The sequence below is a fragment of the Martes martes genome, assembly GCF_963455335.1.
Source record: "Martes martes genome assembly, chromosome: 3".
In the NCBI taxonomy this organism is placed as follows: domain Eukaryota; kingdom Metazoa; phylum Chordata; class Mammalia; order Carnivora; family Mustelidae; genus Martes; species Martes martes.
The window spans coordinates 193,292,854-193,316,393 of NC_137890.1; the positions used below are offsets into that span (position 1 = coordinate 193,292,854).

Below are 23,540 nucleotides of genomic sequence, written 5' to 3' on the forward strand. Positions count from 1 at the left end.
AGAACTTTAAAATTAGAACTGTCCTTGAGGGGCGCCTGGGTGCCTCAGTCGGTTAAGCAGCTGCCTTCGGCTTGGGTCATGATCCCAGGTCCTGAGATCAAGCCCCATGACGGCTCCCCACTCAGCAGGGAGCCTGCTTCTCCCTCTCCCTCCGCCGGCCGCTCTGCCTACTTGTGCTCTCTCTCTCTGCCAAAGTAAATAAATAAAATCGTAAAAAAAAAAAAAAAAAAAAAAAGAACTGTCACTGAACTCCTTACCCTTGTCTTGGATATATAAACTGGTCCTTTCATGGTTTCATATACACAGCAATACAGCTATGGAGGAGTAGAAGCAATTCATAGAACTTTAGACTTCTCAGGGACAGAGGTGTTCTAACGAAGCTAAACACATTTTTTGAGGTATTCATAGATTCCCCTACCCCTCAAGAAAACCCCAAAACAAAAAGATAACCCTTTGGGATAGGTTTGAATTTTGTGTTTTGTTTTCATATCATATATTTAAAGAAATATATAATATTTTATATTCATCACAATTCTCGGAGGTGAAAAAAATCTAAGGTAGTTAATTAGATAAAATAAATTCTCCTAAAGGACCCCAGAATCAATGGAGATAAATGATCTCCAAGCACAGGGAAAATAAAGAAAATAAAGAAACAGAACAAGAGAACATTTGCAGTGGGTTTTCTACGTACATTTGGAAATCAATCCAGATAACATCTGGGTACTGAGAGGCTCTACGCATTCTCCAACAGAAAATCAAGACAAGGGGTGGGTGTAACTAACCTTGAACTACAACGTAAGAAACTTGGATTTAGGGCACAATGTGACGATAGTGACCCCTGCTGGAGCCTTTTTTTTTTTTTTTTTAAACTCAGAAAGCCAAATCGGGGCTGTGTAAGGATAGAGGTTTTTATAGAATAATTGTATTTAAAAGCTAAGAGAGGCTTAGAGCCTTAGAAACAGCCTTTGGTTCAGAGAGGTTAAATGACTCGCTTTAGGTCACAGAACTGGGATTACCAGGAAATAAAGACACGCCCAGTTCTTGGGCCTGTTTACACAGATGGCGTTTTATGTCACAATAAATAAAAGTGTTTATAACCCACAAAATGAGGAGGGCAAGAAAAACCTCAGGAACTTACACTGATTTTAAAATAAATTCTTCATTTGATTTGGTCAGTGAAGACTCAATGTTGCTGAAAAGAAAAAATGTCTAATTGATGCTAACAAGACAATTTTTTCCCCTTCCTCTCCGGATTTTTTTTTTTTTTTGTAAGTTTATATAACTTCATGTCAGACACAAATTTATTTTTGGAATGTTAAGTTGTCTGCCTTCGCTAAGTTACCTGTGTTCCCCATCTCTGCAATTTTGATCTTTATGAAATATTTCTTTGGGTTTGAGTATACTTTTTATGTCCTTCCCTATTCTTTACCTCTAAAAAACTCTTGATAATGTACTAAGAAAAAAGACAAAACAAAAATAAAACAATGGCAATGGTTATTCTACCAGGATTTTCTGGAAAGCCTGACTGGTTTCTACCCTCAGGGCCCTGGGGTCACCCATTCCTGAATGCCCTTTGCTGCTTTATCTTTCTTCCATCAACCAACATCTCTCTTTCTCTACTCCATAAACCAGAGTTCCCCCAGAATATCACGACCCTGGGGTTTGTGCTTTCATTCTTTTGTCATTGTACTAGAAGGCAAAATCCTGGTCCCCTGGTTATATTCTTAGACAGTTATGGAACTTCTGACAAAGCCACTTTACTCATTCTACATTTCAGTTGTGTCATACTTAAAGTGTGTATACTAGTAGTAGTCATACTCACTTCACAGTATTTCAGTGAGAAGCAAATAAAATATTCAAAAGAGCTTTGAAAAACAAAGAATTATGTGCAGGATTGTTTTTGAGATATTATTTTTATGATTTCTTTTTAATTTCTTTTCCTCTCCAACTATTCAAGCAGGTAGCCAGATTACTCTCTATTTCTGTGCTTCTGGAATTGTACGTATGTATGTATGTACGCATGCACGCGTGAGATAGAGTGCGTGCAAGTGGGGGGAGGGGCAGGGGGAGATGGAGAGGCAGAGAATCTCAAACAGATTCTGTGCTGAGCACAGAGCACAGCACAGGGCTCAATCTCACAACCCTGAGATCGAGACCTGAGCTGAAACCAAGAGCCAGACGTGTCACCTACGGAGCCACCCAGGTCCCCCACTTCTGGAAGTTTGTTGCTTAGGGAAATCTTAAGCTATCTGAGGTTTCAAAAATTCTTCTTATCTTTTATAGAAAAGATTATGTTAGGAGTCCTAGAGAAGGAAAGAAGAGGAGGACTTCCAGGAAAGAGAACAAGATAGAAGAGAGGAATTTTGAAGATAAAACAAGAGAGAAGTTTGTCCCAATACGATTATAAAGATTACAGAGGTTTATCAGTTTCATGACCAGTGGGGACACTGTAGAGCCCTACTCTGTTCCTAGGAAGACGGCAAGGCCTCAGGGTGGCAGACTTCATGACAGACGTGTTAAAACCGGATTGTCCACTTTGCTTGGCAGAGAGACAGAAGTAGAGACCTATGCTGATCCATGGGCAAATGGCTATTTGGGCGGTGAGCCTTAGAAATACAGGGGTTTGAACAAACAAGTCAGGGGCTTGAAAAAATAGGCTCGCAGACTGATTAAAAGGAGATCTGAGAAAGAGTTATATGGATGGGCCTCTCAGAGTAAGTAGAGTGAGGATGATTGTGTCCCACATAAATACTTAATCAAAGACATCCACTGAAAAAGATTCTCAGTAATCAAGTAAACAATATGACCAATCTTGTAGATGTCTGCGGTCTTCCCCGCCACCCTGGTGCATATATGATAGGCTTGGGAACATAGTGGCAACAGTGTGGGCTTGAGAACGTAGGCTTTCCTTCACCAAGGCTGATCTGGTTACTGTCACTGATGAGTGCCTACCTCACCTATATCAGAGACTAAGTCCCTAAAATGGCACTAATCCCAGGACCCGCCGGCCCTGTGGCAGGTGGATTACACTGAACCTCTGTCATCACAGCGGACAAGACACTCAACTTGGATATGGATTTAACTTCTTTGCCTATAATGGTTCTGCTGTCCATGGACTTATGGACTTATGGACCATGGACTTATGGACTGCCTTGTTCGATGTTCTGGCATCCCATAAAATATTGCTTTTGACTAAGAAACTCCATTTAAAGAATTAGGGTTGGGGGTACCTCGGTGGCTTAGTCAGTTAAGTGTCTGACTTGATTTTGGCTCGGGTCATGATCTCGGGGTCCTGGTATTGAGCCCCGTGTCAGGCTCCATACTCAGCATGGACTTTCTGGTTGAGGATTTTTCTCCCTCTCTCTCTGCCTCTCCCCTAGCTCAAGCATGCTTTCTGTATAAAATAAATAAATAAATCATAAGAAAAAAGAATAAGAATTGAAGACATAGGTCATGTCCTTATGAAGAAGCTGGTTTGATAAAATGGTGGAATGCTCTATTGACAACTCACTACATTGCCACATGTGGGACTGGAGAGAAGTCACACCAGTTATATTGTATTTCCCGAGCCAGCAACCAGAATATAATGTTCTTTCTTCCTCGGCCATCATACTCAGCTCTAAGGACCAAAATGTAGAAGTAGTGGTGGCTCCTTCACTGTAATTCCTAATGACCTAACTCATGCAACTTTTGTTTCTATCTCCACAATGTTGTGTTTTTACTTTCCAAGGGAAGATCATTTTCCCTAAAATATACCAGAAGACCTCCATTGAGTGGGATAGGAGATGGCCACATTAACCTCTTCGGGCTCTTCATGTCACTGAAACAAGCAAAGAAGGGGGTTACTGTATTGGATGGGGCAACTGGTCCTAATTATAAAGTAGAAAAAGGGTTGGTTCTGTACCGCAGAGAGGGAAGACTATGTCTGGAAGTCCAGGGAGTCTCTGGGAACTCTTAATACTCCCATGTCTGTGGTAAAAGTTACTAGAAGATTAGAGCAACCCAAGCCAAGCAAGAACCATCGGTGGTTCAGACCTTTCAGGAATGAAAGTTTAGGTCCCCGGGACTGATAGATAACACAACTAGCTAAAGTGTCAGCTGACAGTGGGAACAGTGTAAGGAAAGCAAAAAGACAGACCTGCCAATACTGTATTGACCGGGACAACCAGACCAAATTATAAAGTGAATCAACTATATAGAAATGAGAGCTGTAGTCATGTGTATTGTTTAGTTTTTCTCTTTTCTTCTTCTTCCCTGAGGTATGCCCAGATTTAAATCTGGATACATCTGGATGCATCTGGATATATCTGGATACATCTGGATGCCGTAAGAAGTGGGGATTGACCTGAAGGAGTTTCATCACCTCCTGGCAAATTGACTACCTGAGGTAATGTAACAGGTTATCAGGCAGAGAGAAAGATTGTCAGATGGAGGAAGAGAGACTGCTCCTCCTAACAGTTAAGACTCGGTGGGAGCTGAGGACTCAAGGTAGCCGGATTAGAACTACCAGTAAGCACCATTAGGACCTACCCAAGTATTTCTATTTGGGTGATCTCATGCTTCCAACCGGTGCTTACAAAGTCTGCATTGTAATGCATAAAAACAAAAAAATCAAATGTAGGTTTGATTTTTGGTACCTCAGATCCACTGATACAAGAAATAAGACCTTTTTTTTTTTTTAAAGGTAGTTAAGGAAGCTTTCTGATTCCCTGACAGTACCTTGAGCTAATAATATAAATCCCTGAGTTTGTCATTTTCTTTATGTAAGCTTTCCAGTGCAACCAGAACCATCCCCACGCCCTTAAACTCATAATTTCCATCATGATGTCTTACTCTAATTGTTACTTAGTTTCCTAAAGTCTTGTCATTGAAAGGTGCCTGATTCCAGGCAACAATAAGTAATGATTTGAGGAACATTTTGTCCCTGCAGGGTATGGACCCCCAGTGTCCTGTATGTCCACTGAAAGTGAGGTCATTACTGATTTCAAATCTAATCTATGAACATGTTAATGTCTACTATATGTTCGTACTATATGATAGGGTGCTTGAGAAGAGAGAAACAAATGAAGGAAAGAATTAGTCCTCAATCTCAAGTATGTTGTGAATTTAAGATCAATAACTAAAAGAGTTCTGCTAAACTCCAGAGAGCACACAACATTCTTTGAGCTGCCTCATTCTCTTTTCATTAGATGAGCAGTGGGCTCTCTATTTGTTGAGCTGAGTCAGAGAGGAGAGAAGATATTTCTTTCTTTCTTTCTTTCTTTCTTTTTTTTTTTGAGAAGATATTTCTTAAAGTCCAAGTAGTGATACCATAGTTCTCATAGAAACAATGTTATAAAGGATGGTTATACTTCCATACTAATTCCTCAAATCCTCTTTGACACGAAAGTTTACTGAAATACAGTCCTATTTGAACATAAAATACAGTACATTTCTGTATTATGAGTAGGCTTTACTTAAATTACCAAGAAACCTAATAATCATCCAGTCATCATTTCTATTATGAAATATATTTCAAGTCTAGTCTGAGACATTAAAAATGTCCTTCTCCTTATATTTAAAGGGAACATATCTCAACATAATAAAGGCCACATATGAAAAACCCACAGCTAACATTATATTCAATGGTAGAAGTTGAGAGGTTTTCCCCTAAGACCAGGAACAATGTAAGGACGGTCAGTCTCACCAGTTTTATTCAACATATTACTGGAAGACCTAGCCACAACTATCAGACAGGAAAAAGGAATAAAAGGCATCTAAATTGGCACAGAAAAAGTAAAACTTTCACTATTTGCCTATGCCATGATATATAGAAAACCCTAAAGACTCCATCAAAAAACTATTAGAACTGATAAATGAATTCAGTAAAGTTGCAGGATAAAAAAAAAAATCAATGCACAGAAATCTGTTGCATTTCTATACACTAATAATGAAGTAGCAAAAAAAGAGATTTATGAAAACAATCCCATTTACATTTGTACCAAAAATAAGAAAATACCTAGGAATAAACTTAACCAAGGAGGTTAAAGACCTGTACTCTGAAAACTATAAAACACCGATGAAAGAAATTAAAGATGACACAAACAAATGGAAAGATAGTCCATGTTCATGGATTGGGAGAGCAAATATTGTTAAAATGTCCATCATCCTAAGGCAATCTATAGTCAATGCAATCCCCATCAAAATATCTAATAGCATTCTTTACAGAACTGGAATAATCCTAATATTTCAATGAAACCACAAAGACCCCAGTTGCCAAAACAATCTTGAAAAATTTGAACAAAACTGGAGGCATCACAATCCCAGATTTCGAGATATAGCACAGAGCTGTAGTAATCAATACAGTATGGTACTTCTCCAAAAGCAGACACGGAGATCAATGGAACAGAATCGAGAGCCCAGAAAGAAACCCACATTTACATGTTCAATTAATCTATGACAAAGGAGACGAGAATATGCAATGGGAAAAATTCTCTTCAAGTATTGGCTTTGGGAAAACAGGTGACGGGTGATGAGCCCCGAGTAATGTGTAGAACTGTCGGCTCACTGTATTGTACATTTGAAACGAAATACGACGCTGTATGTTAATTATACGGAAACTGAAACGTAGACTAATTGACTTAAAAAACAGATGCCCTTCCACGTTTCCCCTCACCCACCCCGGCGTTGGCTACAATGGGATCCTCCTCTCCGGGTCACCTCGCGGTGATGCCGGGTCTGGCAGCAGAGGAATCACTCCCGAGCATTTGTCGGGGAGTCCTGTGGCTGGGGGCGCGCTCGGTGTGGGGGCGGAGGACGGACCTTCTGGGACGCGCCGAGGGACACCCGCGCTTCCAGCGCTGAGCAGTCCCGGGACCGCCCTGGACGCCCCGAGGGCGGTGCCACTTGTCGTGATGCTTTTTCGGGACCCCCCCCCACCCCACCCCCCTTCCTAGCCCGGACGTCCCTGGCCTCCAGGGTCTGAGGCCCAACCGGACCCCCCCTGCGAAAGAAGAGGTTGCGACTGTCGCTCACCTCGGAGGGCGCGGACCGGCTTCTGGGCGTGCTGTCCCCGCCCGTCGCCGGTTCAGTTCCTGGGACGTCCTCACTCTCCCGAGCGGCGCCCTCCTCCCTCCCCCGCCGGCTCAGGGAACAGCCAACCTGCGTACCCGAGTGCGTTCTTGGCCCCTTCCTCACCTGCACGTCTACCTGGTCTGTTTCACTGCAGTCGGGCTCCTTGGACCAGCAGAACAGTCACCGTTTTTGTAAAATATTAAGAATCAATACAGTCAGTGGCCTTCAAAAAAACAAAAGAGTCCGGTTGACCGGAAAAACTGTCGAGTTCTCCCAAGGTCTTTTCAAGGCGGTTTGTGTACAACGGGCTTCGGGAGGGGGGCGGCAAGAGCGGGGCCCCCGTCACTTAAGAGTCCGCTTCGCAAGGGCGGCTTTTCCTTCTTTCACCATCAGTACCTCGCGGAAGGCGGAGTAACCCGCCAAAGGGCACTCAGTCAGAGGGGCTCAAAGTTGAGGTTCGAAGTCAGGTCATTCTTAATCTAAAGCCCATGTTGCTGCTTCTATGTTCTTCAGAACTTTCTACAAAAATGCCATCACTTTAAAAATAATCTCTAAGTGGCATTTTCCACCAATTTACCATGCTGCGTGAAACCGTGCCTTGGGTCAGGCTTTAACTTTTGAGAGCTGTGGTCTGAAACCAGACAACACGTGAGAAGCACCTAGAAGATGGAAATCACCTGGGCTCTACTCACACCAATTAAATTAGACTCTCCAGGGGTAGGACTTGGTTTTTGTTTTGTTTTGTTTTGTTTTGTTTTTCAAATTTCCCCATTTGATTCCAAGGTACTCTAGGGAGGAGAACACTGTGCAGTATAATAGAAATAAAGCAGACTTCTCAGTCTCAGACCGACACACGAAGTCAAGATCTATAATTTGCTTGCTGTGACTGTTAGCCAGGTACTCAATTGCTTTAAATGTTGCATGAAAGAAAATTCATGAGGATTAGAGAAAATGTATTTGAGCATCTCACATTGTGTATGGCATAGGGTGGAAACACAGTAAATGGTAGGATTCAGATTGGACACTGCTATAAAGGAAAGACAGTGGGGTGGAACTTTGATAGACCTGATTTTAAATTCTAGTGCTGCCATTTTTAGGTAAGTTTAATGGTCTATACCTTAGTTTCCTAATTTGTACAATAGCTAAAATAATTTCTATGGTATAGAGTTGCTGTAAGAATTAAATAAATTGTGGATAAATTAATAAATTCCTTCTATTACTTGTAACTGGGCTATGCTAGTAAAACTGCTATTGAAAACAATCATAGGGGTGCCTGGGTGGCTCAGTCATTAGGCCTCTGCCTTCAGCTCAGGTCATGATCCCAGGGTCCTGGTATCAAGCCCTACATTGGTCTCCCTGCTTGGCGGGAAGCCTGCTTCTCCCTCTCCCACTCCCTTTGCTGTGTTGCCTCTCTCGTTGTGTCTCTCTCTGTCAAATAAATAAATAAAATCTTAAAAAGAAAGAAAGTCAGTCATAGAGGTGCCTGGGTGGCTCATTTGGTTAAGCGTCTGCCGTTGGGTCAGGTCATGGTCTCAGCATCCTGGGATGGAGGCACCCCCCCCACCCCCGCCACCGAATCGCTCAGCAGGGAGCCTGCTTCTCTCTCCATCTCTGTCTACTGCTCGGCCTATTTGTGTGCTCTCTGTCTGTCAAATAAATAAAATTTTTTAACAAGAAAGCAATCATTGAGTGTTCCTTACATTTAGAAATGTTGTATTTTAGGGGCACCTGGGTGGCTCAGTGGGTTAAAGCCTCTGCCTTCGGCTCAGGTCATGATCCCAGGGTCCTGGGATCGAGCCCCGCATCGGCCTCTCTGCTCAGCGGGGAGCCTGCTTCCCCCTCTCTCTCTGCCTGCCTCTCTGCCTACTTGTGATCTCTGTCTCTCTCTCTGTCAAATAAATAAATAAAAATCTTAAAAAAAAAAAAGATGTTCTTTTTTAGACACAGAAGTGTATAGGTTCTGTAGTAAACATCAAAGTTCGTGGTTAAGGTCAAGGGACTTAGTGAAGAGCGGGCGAGTGGAACCTCCCGGTCGTCGAGCTGGGACAGAAATGCCGGCCTCTGGATTCGTCCGTGCTTGCTATGGGATGAGCTGTTGCTTGGCCCTCATCCAAGTGAAAATCAAAGTGACCCCCAAACCCAGGGGGGAGCCAGGTTAGCCTGTCACCACTGCCTTCATGAAACGGAGTCTGGGACCGTCATTACTGCTCACACCTGAGTGCTGCCCATGCCGTTGCAGTCGGGGCATGCAGACCAGAAGGAAATGGGTCGGCAGGGTTAAACCAAACATCCCTGCTCCACCCTGAGAGCAAAATCTATAAATAGTAGAGCTGAACATGGCTCACACCAGACCCTTGTATAATTCTCTGTGTCCACAGGATGTGCCCGGCACATAGGGCTGAAGAACCTGGGACGGCGCCGGACATGTACGAGGTCCTCCGCAAGTGTTCCTTGAGCTGTACTGACCTGTGTCCTCTGCCTGGACACTTCCCCGACTGGAACTAGATGTTAACATTTATTGGGTCTTACCAAGTGCCTGGCCCTATACTGGGCACTTTATATAGAGATCATCTCATTCACCTGGCGAACTCTCGCCCATCCTTCAAGATCTAGCTCAAATGTCACCTATTCCGTAAACCTGCTCGACTCCCTCCGGCAGAGTCCGACGTGCTTCTGCGCCGACAGCTCTTTGCTCAATCCTCAGAGGAGACTTAGCACCTTCTACTTTAACGTGTCTGCTCACAGGCCGGTCTCCCCCGCCGGGGTGTAAGGTCGCCAGGGCCATTCTGTTTTTATTAATTTCTTTGTTGCTGGTACTTAGCATAGCACCTGATAAAATGAATTTCCAAAACCTTCCTGGGATTCTGCTAATAAGTCGTACAGATGCATTTATTTAAAAAAAAAAAAAACTACATCCTTCTAAACATAAGGACAGCGAATATTTTTATACAACTGAGAGAAGCAAAATTTTTCTATAACTGAGGAAGAATGGATTCTGTAGAATTTGAACTAGTGACGAAGTGGGGCCAGAAGGCTCCAACTGCGCACACCCGCGGGAACAACCAACACTTCATAGGATGTACCTACTGTGTTTCCATCGGCACCTGCTTTGGGGCCACACGGGTGTTCTTAGGAAATCTGTATCACCTGGCAACCCTGTTCTGGCACAACCTACATGCTGCAACCAAGAAAGAGAAGCACACACACACACACACACACACACACACACCAGGTCCGAGCAAGCTCATTTTTCACGAAAGCATTATCACCTGAAATTTTAAACTATAATAAATGTTGAAGTAAGCCTGGCCTTACAGAGTCTTGTAGAGAGTTAAATGAGATAATATGTATGTGAGGTTGCTGTCATAGTGATTAATTTACTGCTAGTTTAAAAAAGTGGAAGCTATTTGATTGTCCCGCAACCACGACATACTATTGAACTTCCAGCTTTCTGACTCCTTTATTCCTGCGGAATGGTGTGGAGCGGGGAGCTCAGTGAGAAAAATTCTTTGACTCGCATGTGTTCGACGTGAACAAGTGGTGGAATGGTGGTGCCATTTACTGAAACAGGGAAGACCGTGCGGAGGAGAGAACTGGTACATCGGGACTCTGCTTCGGCCGTGTTAAATTGGAGATTCCTAGTAACTATCCAACGGGGATGTGACGTAGACTGTTGAGTATGAGTCTGGAGCAAACATCAGCAAATATTTGATATTAAAGGTCATGAGATTGGATGAAGTATCTCCGGAGAAAGCATAATATAATGAATATAACTTTATTTCATAGTTACAAAATCTATTCCATTCTAAAGTTTGTTTTTTCTACTTCGTATATTACAGTTAACTTTCTATGTCAGTATATATGCATAGCTCCGCTTAGCGATAGTATTATTTATTTATATTTAATCGGACATGTACATTATTTCCAACTTTTCAACACTATAAGCTTTATAAATATTTTTGAGTTTGTGCAAGTTCATCTGAGGGCAAATCCTAGAAAATAGAATTGCGGCGTCAAAAGCGGATAACGTACTTAAAATTTTGAAAGACGGTATCAAACTGTCCTGCAGAATGAGTGAAAATTAAAATTTACACTCTCACTAAGAGGGAGGAGGGAGCTGTTTTCCTGTGTTCGTTCTAATACTTGAATGAGAAATGGTATTTCTCTGACATTTTAATTATATTTTTACTTATACGTGAGGTTGCCTATCTTTTTATAAGTTTATTAGGAATTGGTATATTTTGGTCATTTTTCTGCTGGGTTGTTAAATTTTTTCTTATTCTTAAGAGTTCTGGACTGAAGGTAACAAGAAATTTAGCCTTTTCATCAAACAATGTCATCACCGTCTCGTTTTCCTTCGTTTTATTTGTCTTCCGAGGGGACGACCTCAGGCGGCATCTGATTATCTCTGGTGCTGCCCTGGCCTCCCCGCCGCACCCGCGAGCCGCACTGCGGTCCCGGGTCCCAGGGTCCCAGGGCGGAGAAGGGGACGAAGGCACAAGCATTTGCGTGGGGCGAGGAGGCCAGCACAGAGCGGGGGTGGGCGCTGCGCATTGTGGGGCCGGACGCCGAGAGGAGGCGGCGATGCAAAGAAAGATTCCAGAAGTCCGCCCGCGTTCCCTCGACTCTGCAACGGGTCCTAAGCCGACCGTGACTCTTTAAGGGCAGGCCAAGACCGCCCGTGCAGCTGGGAGTCGACGCTCTTCAGGGTTCCAGAGGCCTCCAAGTTCTGACCGGCCGGACGACGGGAAAGGCTGGTGCAGACTCAGGGCATTAAGAGGCCTGAGTCGTACCTTAGTCGTTGGACCAAACTAGGCCCGGTGTAGAGGCTACTGCAGACCACCCCGGCAAAGCTTGAAAGTCAGCCTCAAAAGCATCAGGCTGATCTCCAAGTACCTTAACAGCTCATCTGAGCCAACGTCAATGCTATAAAAGAAGAAAACAAAATTCAAAAATTCTGCAACACAACATTTACAATTCTCTACCCCCAATAAAAAATTACCAGATGGGATACAAATGAGCAAAAAAAAAAAAAAAAGTGACTCATAACTAGGAGAAAAAACAGTCAACGGACATACACCCCAAAATGACATAGGTAGGGCACACGAATGGCTCATTCGGTTAAGCCACTGCCTTCAGCTCAGGTCATGATCCCAGGGTCCCAGGATGGAGTCCCCTAGCCGGCTCCTTGCTCAGCAGGGAGCCTGCTTCTCTCTCTGCTTCCTGCTCCCCCTGCTTGTGCTCTCTCTCCCTCTCTCTCTGACAAATAAATGAATAAAATCTTTAAAAAAAAGACATAGGTAATGGAATCTGCAAACAAGGATTTAAAAACCATTAAGACAAATAGCATATGAATCTACTCATAAGCGGAATTTAAGAAACAAAACAAATGGACAAAGAAAAAAGAGACAAACCCAAAAAACCCAAACTTCACTGTAGAGAGTGGATGGTTACCAGAGAGGGGGTAGGTGGCGGAGGGAGTAGGGGAAAGGGTTAGGGTACACTTACCACGATGAGCACTGAGTCATGTATAGAACCACTGAACCACTAGATTATACACCTGAAATTAATATAACGCTGTCTGTTCACCAGAATTAAACATTTTTAAGACAAATAAAAATAGAGGGTGCCTGGGTGGCTCAGTGGGTTGAGCCTCTGCCTTCAGCTCAGGTCATGATGTCGGGGTCCTGGGATCGAGTTCGGCATCGAGCTCTCTGCTCAGCTAGGAGCCTGTTTCCTCCTCCCTCTCTCTCTGCCTGCCTCTCTGCCTACTTGTGATCTCTGTCTGTCAAATAAATAAATAAAATCTTTTTAAAAAATAAAATAAATAAAAATAGAGATACAGGTTGAAAGTAAATGGATAGAAAAAGATGTACGGTGCACACACTAACCCTAAGAAAGACGGAGTGGTCATATTAACATCAGACAGAGCAGATTCTGAGAGAAGGACTATTACTAGAGATAAAGACGAGCATTGCATAATGATTATGGAGTCCGTTTAATTCATCAGGAAAGCATTACATTTTAAATATGTATGTATCCAATTACACAGTTTCACAATACATGAAGCAAAAACTGGCAGAAATGAAAGGAAAGATAGTCAAATCCATCATTACAGGTGGAGATTTCAATACTCCTCTCTAGTTAGTGATAGAACAAGTAAATAGAAATAAGTAAGGTTATAGAAAACTACTTGACCCAATAGACATTTATTGAATTCTACGGGCAACAACAAAAAGATACACATGCTCATGAAACATTCACCAAGATAGACCGTTTGCTGAGTCACAATACCAACTTTAACATGTGCAAAACGATTGAAATCATACAGAGTATGTTTTCTGATCAGAACAGAATGAAACTAGAAGTCGGTAACAAAAATATATCTAGTGAAATCTCTAAATATTTGGAAACTAAACAATACACTTGTAAATAACAGATTGGTCACAAAAATAATCAAAAGAAAAATTAGAAAATATTTTGTATTGTGCATGAATTTTGGGGGGGGTTTCTTTGCCATGCTGAAATTGAGAACTTTTACTGAGGCCCATTTATCAAGCCCTACGTAGAAATGGTAGATAAATGTGACCAGTTAATTTTAAATTTTCATCATGGCAAAGAAAATCTTAAACAAATTCATATGGATATACATGCCTAGACCGTATGACACCCACTCTAAAATTTACATGATGGCATTAAAAAAACCACTCGCATTTTCTTCTCATGCTTTTCTGATTTCGTTTTTGAGATTTAAATTTTTGATGTATATGAAATAATTGTCCCTGCTTTCACGGAGCTTATGGACTAGTGGCCGGGGGTCCACGTGACTTCTGGTCTGTCTCAGTAGTAATACATAATGCATCTTTTTAATGGCCTAACTTAAAAAAGACACTTGTATCACTTACATGGTTTTCTTACATGCTAGGGTCTATTTTTCACTCTTTTTTTTTCTGCGTTACTTCTCTACTTTTTTGTCTTCCATCAATAACATGATATTTTAAATTAGCAGTCCTTAAAATGTTTTCATATCCATGAGTGTCAGTCCCCTCTCATTTCTCTAGCTTATCAAAATTCTAGCTATTTTGAAACATTTCTTGCACTTAAAAATTGGTTGCTATTTTCAGGGGAACTTACATTGCATTTATGGACTAAAGAGAAGGGCATTTATGCAACATTGAGTCTTCCCATTCATGAATAGGATGTGTTTTTCCATTTATTAAGAGTTTTAATATTTTCTTCATTTGGAGCAGCAGTTCTTTATCCTGTATTTTATAATCACTTGGATGGAAAAAAAAAAATACCGCTGTCTATGCCCTACCGCCGAAGGTTTAATTGGTCTGGTGTGGAGCACAAGTCGTGTGTATTTGTTAAGAACTTAGCCCCAGTCAGGGCTAAGAACTGCTATGACAGAGCCCACATATTTCTAGCTAAGTTCTCCTTTGGTGGTATTATTTGGTTTGGTTTAGTTTTGGCTGTGATTTTGAGTGACATTCTTTCTTGTTCATTATATTTGCGAGTTGATCCCTTTTGGCATAGAGAAAATCTGCGATTTCTGAGTATATTTGTTTTGTAACATGTCACCTTACTAAATTCGATTCATATACTTTTTTCAGCTGATTCTTTAGTTTTTGTTTTGTTTTGTTGGTTAGAGAGAGCGAGAGAGAGAGAACACAAGTGGAGTAAGGGGCAGAGGGAGAGGAGAGTGAATCTTCATGGGGTTCCACGCCCAGTGTGGAACCCCATGTAGGGCTCGATCTCATGACCCGAGCTGAAATCAAAAGGTGGAGGCTTCACCAACTGAGTCACCCAGGTGGCCCGCTTCTTTAGATTTTTTTTTTTTAAAGGCATTAAATTATACCACCTGCAAAAATGATAATTTGCCTTTTATTGTCCTGTATTTATGGTCCTTTTTTTCTTCTCTATATTTATGCCTCTTATTTTACAATCTTGTCTTCTTGTCTTGGCTAATCATTCCCTAAAAATAACAATAGTTACAATTGAGGATATCTTAAAGTATTTCCAATTTTAATGAGATTATGTATAGTGTTTTATCATTAAACATAATGCTGGTTTATCACTTCAACAAAATATCCAACTGCTCATTTTTTACTGAAGGTTTTTAATAAAGAATGGTCTTAATTAAAGGACTTCTATTTAAATTCTGTCAGTGCTTTATAGGAATCTATTAAGACAGTCATGTTTTCCCCCTCCTTTTGCCTATTAATATGTTGAAAGATATTAAGAGATTTCAGACATTGGGCCACGTTTGTGCTGCTGGAACGACTGGGCTTGGCTCCAGGATATTGTTCTTTCGAAGCGCTGCGGAATTCTGCTTGCTAATATCTGACTTGAAATTTTGTGTTAATGTTCTTTTCTTGCTCTCCTTGCCAGTTGTTAGCTTCAGTATGATGGTAGCTTAAAAATTTTTGTAAGCTTCCTGTATTCACTTATTTCCATTCTTTAGTTTATTTAAATTCTAGAAGAGTGGCTTCCGGAGTGTTTCGATGGTGACTCACAGTAAGAAATGCAGCTTTCAGAAGAGACCTGGTATAAATATGTCCATTGAACCAAGAGTTTCATGAATAATGTTTGCCCTCTACTATGAGAATATACCTTATATTACTATATTTCAGTAAAAAACTGTTTACCTCAAAACACTATTTTGAAAAATACTATCTGTCCTTTGAAGATTTGGAAGAATCCTCTATAAAATGGCACTTTTCAGAGACTAATTCTTTGGTAATTATTCCATTTTTTTCCTTTGTTATGTTTTCGCTAGAAAAATATTTATCATCTCAATTTCACACAGGTCTTTACATTTATTTGCATAATACTCTTACACTATACTCTTTTAATTCTTTCTCTCACTGTGTCTGTAAATCCTTTTTTAAATTTAAAATATCCATGCCTTATTTATATTGATTAGCTTAGCTAGTGTATTATTTTTTTTCTCCTTAAGGAAACAGGCCATAGGATTCATTCTACTGCTTTGCTATTTCTGACTCAATTTCTCATTTTACTGTTTTATTTTTCTTCTGCTTTTTAAGATTTAATTTGTAATCTATTTTGTAGTTCATTTGCTGGTTTTTTGAGTAAAATAGTTTGATATTTTCATGTTTTCTAGTTTTATAATACTGTGTAAAGCTATAAATATCTGCTGAACACACTGGTAGTTGTATCCTACAGGTCTTGGTGTAAAATGTTTTAATTATTATTTTGTACAGATTTTGCCCTATCAGTTTTACTTCAATTTGAACCAAAGTTCTTCTAAATAATTTTTGTATTTCCAAGTAATAGAGATGTTGATTTTTATTTTGGTTATTCATTTTATTCATTTTTGGTTAATTATATTATTATCAGAGAATGTGGTCTGAATTATTTTTAATTTCTGTAATTTACTGAGAGATTTTTTTGGGTGGGGGCCGATATATTTAGTCAGTTGTTAAATTTCTCTCGGGTTTTTAAAAAATAAGATTAATTTTCAGTTCACAGGAAATGGGTTCTGTCCACCACAGTTATTTTGGCAACCTCACTGGCTTCGTTGTTCAGGTGCACCCTCAGCTTGATCCGCGAAATGAATTAAAGTCGGCTACTACTATTCGTATCTGATCATTTTTCCTTGTACCTCTGCAGCTCTTCTTTATGTACTTCTGTTATTATTCAGTGCTTTAAGATTTATGAAAGGAATATCCTTTCTTTAAATCCTTTACCATCATCAAATTTCCGCCTTGAATTTAGTCTGTCTGTGATTAGTGTCATGACCGCAGCTTGCTTTTTGTTAGCATTTGCCTGGCATGTTTTTCCCCACTCTTTTCTTTCTAGTTTTCTAGTAGTTTTGCTTCAGGTCTTCCTCTTGCGTACACCATATACAGCTGACCTTTGAACAACCAGGATGGAACTGTGCAGGTCTGTTTATACAGATTTTTGTTTTTAAATAAAGACAGTGTAGTCCTGTAGACGAATTTTCTCTTAAGGTTTTCTCAACATTTGCTTTTCTCTAGCTTCTTTTATTGAAGGAATACATTACATAATACATTATTTGTATATAATAACATACAGAATATGTACTAATAAACTGTGTATGTTATTGGCAAGGCTTCTGGTCAACAGTAGGCTATAGTGAGTTAAGTTTTGGGGGAGTCAAAAGTTAAATGCAGATTTTCGACTACACAGGAGGAGGTTCCTCTAACCCCTGCATTGTTCAAGAGTCAACTGTATAACCATCTCTCACTTTACAAATATCAATTTATAAACTTTCAATTTTGCAAAGGTTTCTAATACAAATTAACATTAATGACATATGTATATATATATATATATATATATACACATATGTGTATATATATGCACACATTATTAGGTACTACTGTTTATTACATGTTGATGGTAAGTTTAATAATTAATGTTTATTAAGTACTTATTTGTCATCAGGCACTGTTCTTGGCACTTAACATTACCTCATTTTGTCCTTACAATGTTACCAATATTCCCATTTTGCAGTAAGGAAAGGAAGGTCCCCTAATTTGGCTAAAGTCAAAGAGCTTGTACAGACTGTTTGGGCAAGAGTATTTATTCACAGGTTTGGAGAGGGGGTGTTTTATAATCTTGTTTCTAGTCTCCTGTTTGACCACCACCTCCAAGCCTGTCTCCCATGTACATAAATCATTTCAGCTACACTCAAGAAACCTGGTTTGTCCCACAGTCCATGCTCCATTCCACGAATTTGCACTTTCTGAGGTGCTATTTTATAACTATTACCTAGTGGGATCGGGCAATGTTTTGTATAAATATACTCAGTGCCTATCCACAACCGAACACTGGGTGTTCCATGAACATTTGATGAAATGAAATTATAAGTAGAGTCTTTACCACACTTTTTCAAGTACTTAAATTTCACCTGTTCTCTCATCATATTTCTACTCTGAGTTTGATTGTAGATGAAAAATATTAGATTTCTTCATATTTAAAACTAAGGTAGAAAATTTGAATTACAGTGAATTTGAATTCAATGTGTCATGTAAAAATGTCCAATATTTAGCACAGATTGAGTCTCAACAATAGTAAAACATTTGCCTTACTTATAATTTTATTTAATACATTTCTGTATGTTTAAAAAAGAGAGAAAAATATATAAAACTGAGTTCAAGGTTTAAGTTCTTAGACCTTGGAAAAATTGGTAGTACAAGTAATGTAGTTCTTAGAGTTCCCAGCAGGGGCCAGAATGTTCATGTTAAATCTAATTAAATGAAAAATTTTACCTATAATTAAAGGTGGTATCTAACTTTTAAGCCAGTAAGAAAAAATCACCTAGAACTCTCTATGGTTAAAATTGTCAAAAACTACTGACTTATTAGTTTGAAATTTCAAGAATGGAAGTATATAATTCAAAACATTGAAAATGACTTTAACAGAAATAGTGACATCCTATAACAGAAGTTTGATCCCCAGGATCTGAGCAAATGAGCATTCAAAGTATGTTTAGTTAGTAGACACTAAAACTCCTATACTAATTGCCAAATGCAGGTCATTGGGTCTTTCAGTTGCCAAGCCAGACCATGGACTGGTTCCAAGAACAAAGGGCACCACTGTGGCATTGACCCAGGAAATTGAGCACTGACCTTATTTGTTAATTTTAGAACATTAAAAAAAAAATCTTAACTCAATATAAAAGAAGTACTTGGTGCTTCAAAAGTATTTCAATGCAAATCGCCTTTGTAAATCAAATCAGCTTTTTAAAATTTAATTCTGATTTAAGTCATAAGTCATGCAACCTCTCTCTGGGTCTCAGTTTCTCATCTGTGCATAAATACATTAGACGTAATAATCTTAAAATCTATATGCTTCTAAAATTCAGAGTTTTATCCTTGGGCAAAAAGCCTCCTTTTTTTTTTTTTTTTTTTTTCTTGTTTCCAATGTTGGCATAGTATCTATCATAAACCAGGTGCTAGTAAGTACTTAATGAACAAATAAATGACAAAATGACCAAATGAATACATCCTTTTGAAGAGTTCTTTCTAGGAATTTACAAAAGAATTTGGAAATAGAATGCTTCTGAAAGCCAATAATCTATGAATGATGAAAAACAATGCTTTAGGCTATTCCAAAAAAATACGAAAACATTTTCTGAATACTCTTGGAAGGAATGGAATTTTTCTAAGGTTATCACTACTTCCAAGACACTAACTGAGTAAAAAGGAGCTAAAAGATATTTAAAGTATTTTAAGACTTTACATCTTAAAACCTCAACCAAAAAATTTAAAGAATTTTTTTTTTATTTCCGGAAACATAGTCTTTATCGAATTTATTGTGGTTTCCAAAGGTCCCCCCAAACCAAGCCCTAAATATTGCAAGATTTTCTCTCAGGACGTGATTGTTTCCTGGAAAGCTTAACTCAACAATAAGGGTAAAGATTTCAAGACTAAAGACACGTCTCTGCCGGTTTAGTCTATTGTCACCTGCTCTGGAAACCAGGAGTTTGTTCTAAAGTAAATCAAAACATCGTGAAGGAAAGCAGGGATCAAAAACAACGACAATTAACTTACTATAGCTCTCATTTGTCAATTTTAAAAATGTGACTTCATTAAATTTTGCGGGCAGAAGTTCGTGTCTTCTTAATCCGGGGACGCCGGCCACGCGTGGCAGTGCGGGCTGAAGGCGAGCGCGAGACCCGCGAAGGCCCGTGTCACTCCCGGCGGGCGGCCTGGACCGGTCCTGCGGGCTGTATCTCGGCTTGTGCACTCAACATAAACAACATCAACAAATTTACCTCCAGTAAAAAGGGATCAAGTCGTGACTCACAGACTTTTTCCAGACTAAGCCACTGCCTTCAGGCAAAGGACTTAAGTAGCTCAGCTTATTTGCTGTTGATAAAATAAGGAAGTTATTTGAGCCAGGTTCTCAAGCCTGGATAATGTAAAGATGGCTTTCAAAGAAAAAACAATTTTTGAGAACTCCCACAAATAAAAGTTAACCCTTATCATATTAGAGGGCACTTGAAGCCAACTTGTTTATAGTAAACAAACAAACAAAAACCAAACCAAACCAGAAACCCTCCCCAACTGTAAACACTGGATTTGCAGACTGTAGAAAAAGGAGACGCTGAAGTGGTACTCCCATACAAGGCAGTCACCTGGACGAGCGAGAATACCATAGAGAGCTGAGTTTTATGAAATTATTTATGGAACTCACAGATGCCCCTGGGGGCTAAGGAACTTAATTTAAGAGAACATTCTGGGAAACAGGTTGACTTCTCGCCCACCTTGGCTGTCTACTCCGAGTTATGCCTTACTAGTTCAACTGAGGGGAGAAAGTCTATCCTAGTTTCAGGGGAGGCTCCTTCCTGCTCAGATGAAAAGAAAGGAGGTAGGGAAGGATCCCTGAGAAACTTAGTCCTTTATGGAAAAGGATGCAAAGGGGAAGGTGGAAGACGGTGGCACATATGATCAGTTCACAGCTCTCCCCACTAGGTCAAGGCAAAAAAGGTTGTTCTGCACTTGCCTTGCTGAAACACACACACACACACACACACACACACACACACACACTGCTCTTTTGAAATTTTTTTCTCTTCTCTGACTACCTTTGCTGCTCCTGAAAATCAAATTGATCTAAATATGACCTGCATTGGGTAGGGGTCCTGGTTTTAAGGTCGTCTTCTTCTTCTTTTTTTTCCCCAGTAGGCTCCATGCCCACCCAACATGGAACTTGAACTCACAACCCTGAGGTCAACACCTGAGCTAAGATCAGGACTCAGACTCTTTATTTATTTATTTAAAGATTTTTTTTTTAAAGATTTTATTTATTTATTTGACAGACAGAGATCACAAGTAGTCAGAGAGACAGGCAGAGAGAGAGGAGGAAGCAGGCTCCCTGCTGAGCAGAGAGCCCGATGCGGGGCTCGATCCCAGGACCCTGAGATCACGACCTGAGCCGAAGGCAGAGGCTTAACCAACTGAGCCACCCAGGAGCCCCTGTTCCTAAGGGTCTTCAAGAGTGGTGTTGGAGCCGGCACAGCCACTCCCCAGCAAGGTCCTCATTGAGTGTCTGTGGGTGGTCATGATCACCAAATGCAAAAGCTCCACTGCATTGTTCAAAATGCTCATTGCTCTACCAGAGAACTACTAGAGGTGGCAAAGACACAAGGACCTGTAACACCAGTCTCCCCTGCCAGTTCGTGTAAGAGGGACCCCAGGAGAAAAGTTACAAACCATAGTCAGAGCAAACTAAAAGCACAACCAGAGTCACTTAGAAAGGCTTTATGGAACTAGTTATACCTTTTGAAAAATTAGGAAGTTAACGGTTTTTTTAATTTAAGGAGACATTCAATCACGTATTACATTAATTATTCAGGCAATACCCTTTTTCCAACGTAATTATGTGCTAGGTGTTGGACCAAGAGCCAAAGACACAAGAATGAACAAAAGAATTCCCTTCCTTTAAGAGCTCATAGTCTGTCTGGGGGATGGAGGAGTAGAGGCAGAATGACAAGTAAGGAGGAAAGCCAGCAATTGGGAATTGTAATAATAGAGGCAGGGACGACCTGTACAATGCCAGCACTGTCTTTGAGTCAAGCATCTTTTTTTTTTTTCCAATGGAAAAATGAGGACGCTACATTATGGCTATTTTTGATTCTCTGTATTTCACATCTATGATAAACTGGAGTTTATTGCAAAGGAAAGGAGAAATTGCATTTCGAAGTTTTTCTTTTCTTTTCTTTTTAAAGATTTATTTATTCACTTTAGAGAGAGAGATAGAGAGCAGGGGAGGGGCAGAGGGAGAAGGGAGAGAGAGTCTCCTCAAGCCGACTCCTCGCTGAGTGTGGAGCCCCCTTGCAGGGCTTGATACCAGGACCCCGAGGACATGACCTGGGCCAGCCAGAATCAAGAGCCAGCTTCCAAACAACTGAGCCACTCAGGCACCCCATAGTTTGAGGTTTTTCTGAGTTAATTCTACCTCTAAAGGACAGTAGAATGCAGAAACTTTACTACCTGGGACATTATGATGAAGCATTGCCCTAGTATGAATGTTATCATCTCAAGACTGACCTGAAGGCCATCTACAAAACATCCCTCAAGCCCACAGATTTCAGCCTATACCCTAGAACTGACAAATGTGAACATGTCCTCTTGGTATCTTCAGGATGGTAGTTGGTGATTATAATAGAATAGTATTTATATTTCTGCTCTTGGCTATAATTATGTGTCAAAAATAAATACATAATGTTTAAAAATTATTGTATTCGATTTCTCATTCAAAGCGCACATACAGGTATTAGGAAGAAGGGACTTCAAGTTATAGGGAAAAAATATTCAATTGAAGTATTGTAAACAGTATTACTTGGGGCGTGGTTCGCAAAGTGTGGTCTGGGAAGTCCTGGAGTGGAGACCATTTCAGAGACTCTGTGAAGTAAAACTATCTTCATAACACTGCCGAGAGGTTTTTTGCTACTCTTGTTTTTCTTTTGTGTACAACGGGGTTTTCCAGAGGCTCCACAATGTGTGACAACATCCTCCCCGTCGGCAAATACAATATATGCTCGTGTGTGACTATATTCTAAAATTTCTCATTTTAAATTTGTAATATGTTAAATATTGATAAATATGACAATACAAACAAAAGCTTTTGAGGATCCTATATAATATTTAAGAGTACAAAAGAATCTCGAGGACAAAAAGTTTGAGAATTACTGCATTGGGGGTGAGCTTCCACTGAAAGGGCACACGTCATCAGATCTCCTAGTTTACATAAAGAAACGAAACTATAGGTCTCATAAAAGCGGTACCAATCTTTTTCTGGTGCATTGTTTTCTCCCCAGACTCTAGCACAGTGTCAGCACATGTAGGCATTAGAATATTTCATAAAATAGTAAAGGAATTAATACATACATATATACATGTGCGCATACATGGATGCATACATGACGGCTTTGCTAATTGACTTACTCGAGGTCGCTCAAAACTCCGCAGCAATGCCGGGCTGTGTTTCAGGTCTCCTGTCTTCGGTTCCTGCACTGTTGGTCCCCAGCTCAAGAAGACTTTCGTTCCTGTTAATTTTTGTTCCAATCTATTGAAAGCATGAGTAATTGGCATCAAAGTGGGACAACTACCTTCTCCTGCTGCTGTGTGCGTTGAGCACTTACACAGTCTTTTTTCTGGCCGTACGTAAAATTAGCATGGGGGGGACACCAAAAGGCCGTCATTATAAGGAAATGACGAGAATGATCACATAAAATATCTTTCTGTGTTTTCCCCTCACAATGGAATTGAATTTTTCATGATCCAATTCCTAGTCTTTTCCTCCTTTCTCTGGCTGCATCATTCAACTCTGGCAAGACTTTATATTAGCATATTCAGTAGTTCCCAGACTACAAAGAGTAAAACCATAAACATTTTGGAGGAATATGCTTTGTACCCTCAAAGTTGTCTTGCAACACCCCCTGGTCTTTGTAACAGAGATGAGAGAAGTTTGTTTGCTACCTTACTTGTGAT

General features: G+C 40.2%; 1 long non-coding RNA gene across 1 annotated transcript in view; it reads right to left on the minus strand.

The window, feature by feature from the left end:
- Nucleotides 1-10,811: 10,811 nt before the first annotated feature.
- Nucleotides 10,812-23,540, minus strand: part of LOC308339643 — a 57,899-nt gene continuing 45,170 nt past the window's right edge. The window contains exons 5-6 of the long non-coding RNA XR_013966549.1: nt 22,995-23,115; nt 10,812-11,979 (exon numbers count right to left, since the gene is read on the minus strand). This is a non-coding gene — a long non-coding RNA (uncharacterized lncRNA). The remainder of the gene's footprint in view (nt 11,980-22,994; nt 23,116-23,540) is intronic.